Source organism: Papio anubis, chromosome 8 (genome assembly GCF_008728515.1).
Source record: "Papio anubis isolate 15944 chromosome 8, Panubis1.0, whole genome shotgun sequence".
NCBI classification, from domain to species: Eukaryota; Metazoa; Chordata; class Mammalia; order Primates; family Cercopithecidae; genus Papio; species Papio anubis.
The window spans coordinates 121782797-121793652 of NC_044983.1; positions in this window are offsets into that span (position 1 = coordinate 121782797).

A 10856-nucleotide genomic window follows, 5' to 3' on the forward strand; every position below is an offset into this window, starting at 1 on the left:
AGCAGCCCGCTCTCCTGGGTGGCTGTCCCTCTATGTCCCCGGAGAACAGAAGATGGATGGACCAGGCTTCGGTAACTAGGACAGGCATGTAATGTCAGGAGAGCAAGTTTGACAGACGTCTTCCTTCTGTGTTCAGGTTATTGAGTAATTGTGATAGAATTACGGCAGTCACAATTCTCACGCACCCGGCAGGAAGGGGTGCAAAAGAAATGTGTCTCCTCCTGGGGTGAGGGGCGTGACTCAGAATCCTTGCCTCCAGTTTGGCCATTAATAGAGGAATCCTCTGACAGCAGCTTGCATTTCTGTAGTTGCTAAAATCTACATGTGAAAGATAACATGAACTGCCATTGTGGCAAGACACTTATGAGTCCAAAGTAATTGAGCATTCATGTTCCAGATGGTTATGGGAAGAAGTGTGGTGGGGGGAAGACCCTCCACTGAAATAATCCCAGCCCTGCCTCTTACTTGCTTTGTAGTAGGAACCCACCTGAGACTCAGTTTCCTTGTATTTATATCAGTTATCATGTTTCATTTTAAGGTCATCATAAACTTTAGACATCTGTTATAGAAAGTGCCTGACACAATGCCTGGTCCATGGAAGGTGCTCCTTCTTCTTCTCTTCCTCTTCTTCATTATTCTCCTCTATCTCCTCCTCAGTGTTATTATTGTCATCACCATCGTCATTGCCAGTATGCTTCTCATCGTCATTTCTCCTTAGAGAGATGAATGGGTTGGTGGATGTATGCTGTATTCCGCTCCTTTTCCGGCAAAGAGAACTCTAGTTATTCTTTCCATGACATGTGAGGGGAAGAAGAACTTCTCAGTTCTAGGGAAGAGTGGGAAATTTCCCAGAAGCCTGGGTCCCGGCAGACTTTCCATGGCTGAATGGATAATAGTAGCTTTCATAAAGATTTAATTCAAAGGTCCAGAAGCTACAAAGGGGGTTTGGCAAATGCAATATATGCTCACCTGCTTTTCCTTTCCTTGAAGAGCATGGGCTGTGATTTCATGGAAATTGAACATCAGATGCCATAAATATCCTTTCCACTCTGATTCGAATACTAGGGTGGGTTAGAACAGCAGTGTGGACTAATGGGTTGGCCATGAACAATAAGGGCGGATGCACATGAAAGCAAATTCTGCTTCTGCCATGTGAGAGTTGTTAGCCCTTATCACCTCTAAGTCTCAGCATCCTATTCTGAAAACATGAGATTTTAATTTTCTTATTTCATAGAAAATTAAAAGGCATGGGGGCTCATGGCTGTAATCCCAGCACTTTGGGAGGCTGAGGTGGGTGGATCACCTGAGGTCGGGAGTTTGAGACCAGCCTGACCAACATGGTGAAACCCCATCTCTACTAAAAATACAAAATTGGCCAGGCGTGGTGGCACATGCCTGTAATCTCAGCTACTTGGGAGACTGAGGCAGGAGAATCACTTGAACCGGGAGGTAGAGGTTGCAGTGAGCTGAGACTGCGCTCCAGCCTGGGCAACGAGAGCAAAACTCAGTGCCAAAAAAAAAAAAAAAGGAAGGAAGGAAGGACAAAAGAAAAGAAAAGGAGGGAAGGAAGGAAGGAAGGAAGGAAGGAAGGAAGGAAGGAAGGAAGGAAGGAAGGAAGGAAGGGAAAAGAGAAAGAAAGAGAAAGAAAGAAAGAAAGAAAGAAAGAAAGAAAGAAAGAAAGAAAGAAAGAAAGAAAGAAAGAAAGAAAAAGAAAGAAAGAAAGAAAAGAAAGAAAGAATTATATACCAGTTTAATTTTCTCAAGGATTTTGTGAGAAGATCCTAGAAAGGAGGGATGCATTTGTGAGAGGAGCTCATCAGCCGAAAATGCTCTCATCACTAGAGGCCATAAGATGCTGTGGGCAAGGCAACTGTTTTGCTTCAGGTCACAGTTGGGTGCCAGTGAGAGAAGTCTTTCCTTTCCCTCCTCTCAAGTTAGTGGCTGCTCCATGTAAGGCTGAATGAAGGGCTAAAGGCAGGTCTGCACTAAGGGTATGAGTTTAAAATGTAGCTGTTCCCAGGCACATGGACCTGAGAACCACAAGGCAAAGCCACAGAGGAGTCAGAAGGGCCTACACAGTGAGCAGCGTCAAGTCCCTGTGTCCATACACAAACAATGATCTAAGAGACTCCCGGACCAGGTAGGGAGGATTAGGAATAAGAACGAGGTCCCATAGATTTTCATGTTTAGGACTGAGGCAGAAACTGTTGCTTGCTTGTCTATTGTGACTCTAATATCTCCAAGCTTGCATGCCTTGGCCATGGGAAACTACAGTTACTTGTGGATTTTAAAACTGCACATCCTTGCAGCCACGAAACATGCAATGTTCGTGTTGTCAAAAGGGCAGAATTGTGTTAAACACTCAAGTGGGAGTGAAGAGTCCGGTTCCAAGACCCAGCTGTGCTGCACATGTAGTACTGTGGATCCCGAAAGGCCTTCATCTATGTGAGCTCATCTGTGAAACCAAGTTGATGATTTTGATAATTCTGGTTCTTCTATCTGCAATGTGAGGGAACTGACTCTGAGGTTCTTGGTAATTTGGTAATTGAGTTGTTGATTTTGGTCATTCTGTGGTTCTATCTGCAACGTGGAGAAACCGAGTCCTAGGTTCTTGTGACGAAGCAGAATCCACAGAGAGCCATGACCTCTCCTGTAGTCACCCTGCATCTAGAAAGGAGAGAAATTTCTCCACGCCAAAGCTAGCAATTAGCACGAAGCACTCCAGGAATCCATTCCATTCTCTCACATAATTTGGCATTTTCTGCCTACTCAGTCAAGTACAGCTAATGCAGCCGTCTTCCCTAAGGGGAAGTATAATATATATATATATATATATACACACACACACATACACACACACACACATACACACATACACACACACACACACACACATACACATACATACACACACACACACACACACACACACCGGACCAAACTCCTGTTTTAACCTAAAGATGACATAAGCACCTCATAAGGGCATTTTCCATCCACGATGGGGCAGTTTGCCTGCCCTATTACACAGATGTGAAATGCTCATCGAAGGTTCCCAGGAGCCCACGGGGAATTGAAAGTAAAAACAACTTTGCTGTTCAGAGACTCTGGAGACTTTTCCTCCTTTGGAGTGTGTGTGGAGATGAATGTTAAGCACGAATCTGTGCTTACAGGGTGTGAAGCAAATTGGAATCTTGACCACAAGGAATGAAGGTGGCTAATCTAATTTGAAGACTGTGTGCAGGCAAACGAGTGCATGCTATCTTCCTGGGACCCATGTCCTACCATTAGCAAAACCCAAGAGAGAGAGGAATATAGATTTATCTTCGGGCCATGATAGGTCCCCAAGAAACGCTGAGCGCTTGCTTCCAGCTCTAAAATGATGTGACTCTGTGGGTCTGTGACCTCGTGACCCTTAAAAAATACTTGAGGAAAATAAAAATACACCCTGACAGGTTCACTAATAATGATAATGGAAGTCACCCAAGCTACCGATTCTTGAGCAACTACCATATGCCAGGAAATATTAATCAGGCCAGTTCTCTACTTCTCTCTGTTTCTCTTTCTCTCCCAGTTCAGGGTGTCTCTATGTAGGTAGATATAGATATAGTAGATATAATTTGACACAAAGGATTCATGAAGTTAGCATTGTCACCATTCTTAGATGAGGTCATTGAGGTCTAAAGAGATTAAACAACTTGACCTCGATAACCAGCTGGAAAATGGAAGAGGTAGCATTTAAACTCTGAGCAATCTGAATCCAAAATTGTTTCCATTGTTTCACCCTTTATGGGCATGTATTAAATATAGGTATACTTGTAGAAACATAAAGTGACAAACCTTCAAGTACAATTTGGGGTAAAGTCTCCTTCTAGCTGTTCTAGTGGTTTAATCAGTGTGGTCTCTAGTGAATGGTTGCTGGACATATCCACAAAATAAGAGAAAACTGGAGGCAGATTCCTATGAAGATTACTATAACAGGACAGCATCTACCCCAGAGTATGAGGTGAGAAGCTTCGCAGGGTGCTTCCTCCTGGGGGCAACTTAGGGTACTGCTGCTTAAAGTGTGGTCCATGGCCCAGTGACATGGGCATCAGGTGGGAACTTGCGAGCATTTCAGGCTCTGCTCTAGGCCTGCTGAATCAGAATCTGCCTTTTAATAAGGTCCTGAAAAAGAAAAGAATCACTTGCCAGAGTGATTCTTGTTTACATTAACAGTTTGAGAAATGATGATTTAGGGTATGAAAGTAGGAATAACATGGAGAGTTTATAAAACCTGGGAGATATTTATGAGCACCTGTAAATCTAGGTTTCTGGAGTACTGTGATTTACAGTAATTTCCTTTGCTTTTAAAGGGAACATGGCATATAAGAATAAAACAACATTTATTAAACACTAACTCTGTCTCAGGTAGTATACTTGGCAATTTACATTTATTATTTTATTTAATTCTTATAACAACTCTATAAGGTAGCCAATCATTATTACCCTCATTTTATAGAGGAGGAACTGTTTATGGAGATCAATGAACATGCTCAAAGCATGGTTCATTGCTGGTAAGCGGTGAGTCAGGGATTCAAGCCCAGGAAGCGTGACGCTAGGGCTTTCACTTTATATTGATCAGTGTTCTATACTGCCTCTTCCGTCCATTCAGAGAAAACATCGGGAGAGTTCAATGGATCCTATTGTGCTTCAACAGAGTTAGCTAGAGCTACAGACTTCAATCACAACCGTCCTATACACTGGTGTATCTCCCAGCAGTTATCAAGTCTGCAGAAGCTAATTTATTACTCATTAAAATACAATATTTGTGAATTAATTAAGAAGTAAATCATGCACCGTGATCAAGCAGTGTTGATCATAATGAGACAAATAGACATCATTTGCTCCTGTTATGATACACTGACACATATATATCACCTGAAATTTATTCTTGCCAAAAAAAAAAAAAAAAGCATTTAACTTGCATCAAATCAGAAAAGACTGGCAAACTCAAATCGAAGAGCAGTCTCCAAAACAATTTTCCTGTACTCATCATCGACGTCAGTTTTGTGAAAGGAAAAATAAAAAGGCAAGAAAACTGTTGCAGATTAAAGATTAAATAGACATGCCAACCCGATTCACTTTGTAACTTTTTATTGCATCCTAAATGATGTGTCCAATGATAGAAACAACTATACAAATGATTATAAAGACAATTGGAGATATATGAAATATGGACTGTCTATATATACAATTATAGAATTGTGTTGCTGTTTGAATGTGACCATCTTATTTTGACTGTGTAGAAGAACGTTTTTGTTCTCAGGAAATGCACACTGAAGGGTGCATTTGTAGGTGTGTCTTCCTCTTAAATGTTTCGGAAAACAGGTAAGAACCAGATAAATTAGGACTAGGCACAGTTGGCTCATGCCTGTAATCCCAGAACTTTGGGAAGCCGGGGCAGGATGATCACTTGAGGGCAGGAGTTTAAGACCAGCTTGGGTAACATAATGAGACCCCCATATCTACAGAAAATAATTAGCCAGCTGTAGTGGTTTGTGCCTGTCATCTTAGCTACTCAGGTGGCTGAGGTAGGAGGATTGCTTCAGCCTAGGAGTTTGAAACTGCAGTTTCAGACAGAAAAAGAAAAGTGAGGTACAGAAAACAGAAGTGAAAGCCGAGCACAGTGGCTCACATCTGTTATCCCAGCACTTTGGGAGGCCAAGGCGGGCGGATCACCTGAAGTCGGGAGTTCGAGACCAGCCTGGCCAACATGGTGAAACCCCATCTCTACTAAAAATACAAAATTAGCCAGGCATGGTGGTGCATGCCTGTAATTCCAGCTACTTGGAAGACTGAGGCAGGAGAATCACTTGAACCTGGGAGGTGGAGGTTCTGGTGAGCTGAGATTGCACCATTGCACTCTAGCCTTGGTAAGGAGAGCAAAACTCCATCTCAAAAAAAAAAAAAAAGAAAAAGAAAAGGAAGCAGAAGTGAAGTACAGAAACAGCCAGATTGGTTACAGCCCAGTGTTTGCTGTATTTGAACACAGTTTAAAGAGTTGGCTGCATTCGAATGGCCAGAACTCGGTGGCTGGCACAAGTGTAGGCTACGAACTTGTAGCCTACAACACCTCCACTTGTTATAGATCATGACGTAAAGAAAAACCTTTAGACCTAACTTAAAATGTGTAAGGAGGCAGCTTTAGGCTAAACTTGATTTAACAATGGTCCTCTGCAAAAAGGAGACTGGAGCAGGGACGTGGCACAAAAACAGAGCTGAAAGATTACAAGTCCCCAAAGAGTCAGAAACAGCATAGGAGCTGCCTCATCGAAAGGATCCTAAACTCCTACATGCATTTCCCACTAAGCCTGACTTCCTCCCCACCCCACCCCTCTGAGGAATCCTCTCTTCCTCTTTTCTTTGAACTAGTTAGGTATGAACTACTCAGGAGAGTTTTAATTCCTTGAGTGTGCTTCTCATTTGCCTGCTGCACGTGAACTACCCCCCACCACTTTGCCTAGACTTTCTACCCTCTCTTCCGGGATGCTAGACCTTGTACAGGCAGCCCTGCTCTTACGGAATGGTTGTTCTGAATCCACCCTCAGGTTCACACTTGTCTTTACAGTTCCCAGCGCATTAGATGAGACCCCTTGTGGAAGCAAACCTTAATTCACACACTCTTTTAGCCTCTGGACATGGAGTCACCAGTGTCTCCCTTGGGAGACAACATCCCCAAGTCCCAAACTATTCATCCTAGCCTCCCGCTCCTTTCAACCAATCAGTGTCTGTGTGCCAGCCCTGTACCTGGGCTCACCTGAATGACAATACAATTTATTTTACTGTTTCTTTTGTTGATAGATAGATTGGTGGGATGTTTGTCCTGTTTTTAGTATACTGATTGCCTTAGGGATTCTAGAAGCCCATGGACAGGGGCTGTACTATTTATGTTTTTATTATAAAAGTAATACATGTTGGTAATAGAATTCTTGGGGAAAATAGAAAAGAAAAAAGAAGAAGAAAGAAAAACCATTCATCATTCTGAGATCCAGAGATAAGTCCTATTAATATTCAGGCTTATTTCCTTTCAGACTTGGTTTAACACAATTCAGTTTATGTACCATATGTAATTTTCAATCCTCACTATGCAGGAAATGACAAGCATTTCCCTGTATTTTATAAGTTTGTTTAAATATCACTTTAATAGCTACATAAAATTCCATTTAACATAAAATATGTAACATATAAATATATAAAATAATCTAGTTAAACAAGCCCTTTTATTGTACATGTTGGCTGTTTTCATTGTTTGCTGATAATATAAACAACATCTGTGTGTTTTAGATTCTTGATGCAAATTGACAATCTGATTTCACACACGATTTTACAATTTGCTCTCCTCTTTCTCCTCTGATGCAAAAGTTCTTTCCTCACACAGCATGTTCCCTAGTATTGCTGTCATTGTTATTTCAATGTTTACAAATTTAATTATGAACAAAAAAAGCAGATCATATTTGTTTGCATTTTATTTTTGAAGGCCAGTAAGCTTGAGGGGTGTTCAAATGTGTGATTTGACTTGATAAAGACAATTAAAGGAGTAATATATTTTGTTTCATTGCACGATGGTCACACTTGTATTTCCATGAGATTGCATCTTCTATGTACAGTGTCTTGAAATTTCAAAAAAATAAGAAATAAATAAACAAACAAAAACCCCACCATGTGAGTAAGGCAAAGATTAGTGTCATGCACACAGTGTTAGTATTACAGAGTTTTGCCAATTCTCCCCAAACTGAGAGCCAAGTTTCAGTGGTTTCATATTTAAATGGGAGAAAAAATAAATAAATACAATACAAATGAAGATTGTACCTGAAGAAAAAAAATAATTAGAATGTCTTTTTTTAAATGACTCTTCATTTTGTTGTTAATATCTGGTTTTAATTAGAAATTGTTATAATATGGAAGACTTGAATTTAAAGGTAAAGTTCTTGGATAACGTGGTTTAAGAGAAGGAAACTTCCATTTCTTAGAGTGCTAGATAGAATTCTAATGATAAAAGAGGCTCTCACATACAAAGACTGGATTCTCTCTTAGTTTTGAAAATGTTCAGACACAGAAATGCAATAGCACCATGTATTCATAGAGTTCACATTCATTCATTAAGTCCAATGTCTGACCAGCTCCTTTTCTGCTGCAGTTGTCTCCTTTTCCTCCAAGGTCTAGATCAGAATCACTTTCCCTGAGCTTCCAAGAGAGAAAATAGTGAATATAAGAAGCCTAATAAGTTAGTTAGGCTCAAATTAGAGAACTGAATTACAGACTTGGACTTTACACCTTTTGAAAATGCGACATTATTCCATTTGTGAACTGATCCTAACTAACCTCACCTTATATGGGAAGACTCTACTCAAAACTTAACTCACTCTTACTCTTTTGCTCATCATCTCCAAACTTGTCACAGGATGCTCACACTTTATTTTATGACTGTTAATAACAGAAGTCATTTTATGTGTCTTCAATTTTACCCCATATAGGAGCAATGGTATAACACAGGGGGCTTATACCAGCTCAGGAGAACGAGTTATTAAATGGTCGGGAATTTTGTGAGCCGACTGTTAAATACAGCCATTTTAAATTAGATAAACTTAAATTTAAATAAATTACATTAAACAAGAAAGGTAATAAATATTCCAAACTCATCACTTCCTAATTATTTACTATATTTTATTACTGTCTGTGCTCCTGAGGTTATTTGCATCTATTGCATGACAGGAATTCTCTATAATTCATTGTGCGCTATTATACGTCTCCCTCTAACTCGCCTCCAATGATGTCACATTCGTAACTTGAAATTGGCCACAGCGGGAGTATTTACTCTGCTGAAATTAGGAAATGCAACAAATCAGGGCTTCCCCTTCAAAGAGACAGCCACTGTTAAACATTTGCCAGCACACAACAGCATAGGAAGGTGTATTCATTGGTGGAACAAGGTGAGCTTCACAGCAAAAGCTTGGGTTTCAAAGTCAGAGAAATCTGACTGCATACTCCAGCTCTGTCAGTTACCAACCCTGACTTTGGGCAAGTTACGTATCTCCTCTAAACTTCAATTTCCTAAACTATAAACTGGGAAGAATATTTGCCTCTCAAGATTACTTTGTTTTACTTTCAGACATTGATAATCTAATATATGGCAGGTGTTGGTTAATATCATGTCAAAAAGTTTCAATAATTCTATTATTATTTTTATTACTATAATTATTGTGAATTTGATGTATAAAATATAACACTGAAAGTTTATCGTATCAGATGGGGCAGGAGAAATATTTTCTCTTTTTATAATAGAAATAACTGTGATCGAGCTGTGAACAATCCAATGATGAATAAAGAAAGAGGAAGGAAAGAGGGAGGGAGGGAGGAGATGGGTTTAGAGAAGGAGACAGGACCACACCATGGAAAATCCATATATCCCACTAAAATACTGAAACCAGATTCTCAGGCCAATTAGTAGCCATTGAATGTTTTCAAGCAAGAGATTGTCATAACAGAGTTATATTTTAGATAGAATATCCTGGCATAGGCATGAAAATGAAATAGAGGCCAAAGCTAATGAGGGAAATTAGTTGGGAAGCAACCATATGGTCCAAGTGAGAGGTGACAGTGGTTTAAAATTAAGGTAGAACAGTGGAAAGGAAAGCCAGAGATAGTAAGAAAAGTAATAAGGAGATGCCTGCCTATAGGAAGCCCTTGCCATCCTCCAGTCCTCCCTGCAGAGATACAGAGCAGCTGGAGAAAATGCTTGAAATATTTCAATCTATCTTTCTCTCGCTGCATTCTTTATTAAAATGATAATCATTGAGGAGCACCAAAAAGATAATAGTATTAAGAATTTTTATGGAGCAAAAAATGAAGCAAAAATAAAATGACAAATTGGAATATGTTATTTAGATCTCTCAAAAGCAGAGGGTTGACAAATCTTTTCTGTAAACAGCCAGATAGTATGTATTTTAGCCTTGGAGAGCCATACAGTATCTGTCACATGAACTCAATTTTGGGGTTATAGTGTGAAAGCAGCGACTGACAATAGTTAAATGAATGAGAATGACTATGTTGCAATGAAATGTGATTCATGGATTTCATATAATTTTCAGGTATCAGAATTTTTTTTTATTGTTTAAAAAGAAAAAAAAAAACATTCTTAGCTAACAGGTTCCACAGAAATAGGCAGTGGACTGGATTTAGCCCGTGGATTTGCTGATCCTTGGCTCCAAACATGAGGGTCTTCTGTGTTATCACTGAAGAGTCCCACTCTGTGCAAAAGGTCACAGAGAACCATTAAAAGGAGTCTGCACTTGAAAGATACATAGGACGCCAGAAAGACTGAGGGAGTAAAGATATTTGGAGAAACATCTTAGATGGGACAAGTGAACTGCCTCATTCTTGAGGTGAAAAATTAAATCTGAGAAGCAAAGTAAAATGAGCCTAGGCATTTTCTTTTACCAGAATTGCCTTTGGAGCATTCTGGGATTGACAGCTATGTTATGGTTACCTCTATCTATACCACTAAGGAATTTGATTTTGAGATAAATATAATTTGAAAAAATAATTTCAGTTGGGAATTAAAATTCAAAGAGACAGAGAAAATACTTGCAGAATGTCCAGGCAGTTTCAATGAGCTCAATCTTCAAGCCCATGGATTACAGGCCAGGATGCTGGGAAACCACTGGGTGGATTTCAGAATCCTAGTGTTGGTCTTTGAGAAAAAAAAAAATGCTCTAGGATAAGGGCTAGATCTGAGATGAGCAAATTTCACTCTGATTTTCCAAAAAAGTAAAGTAATGTATCTTAGAAATGACATGTTAGAAAATCTAATCATGGTC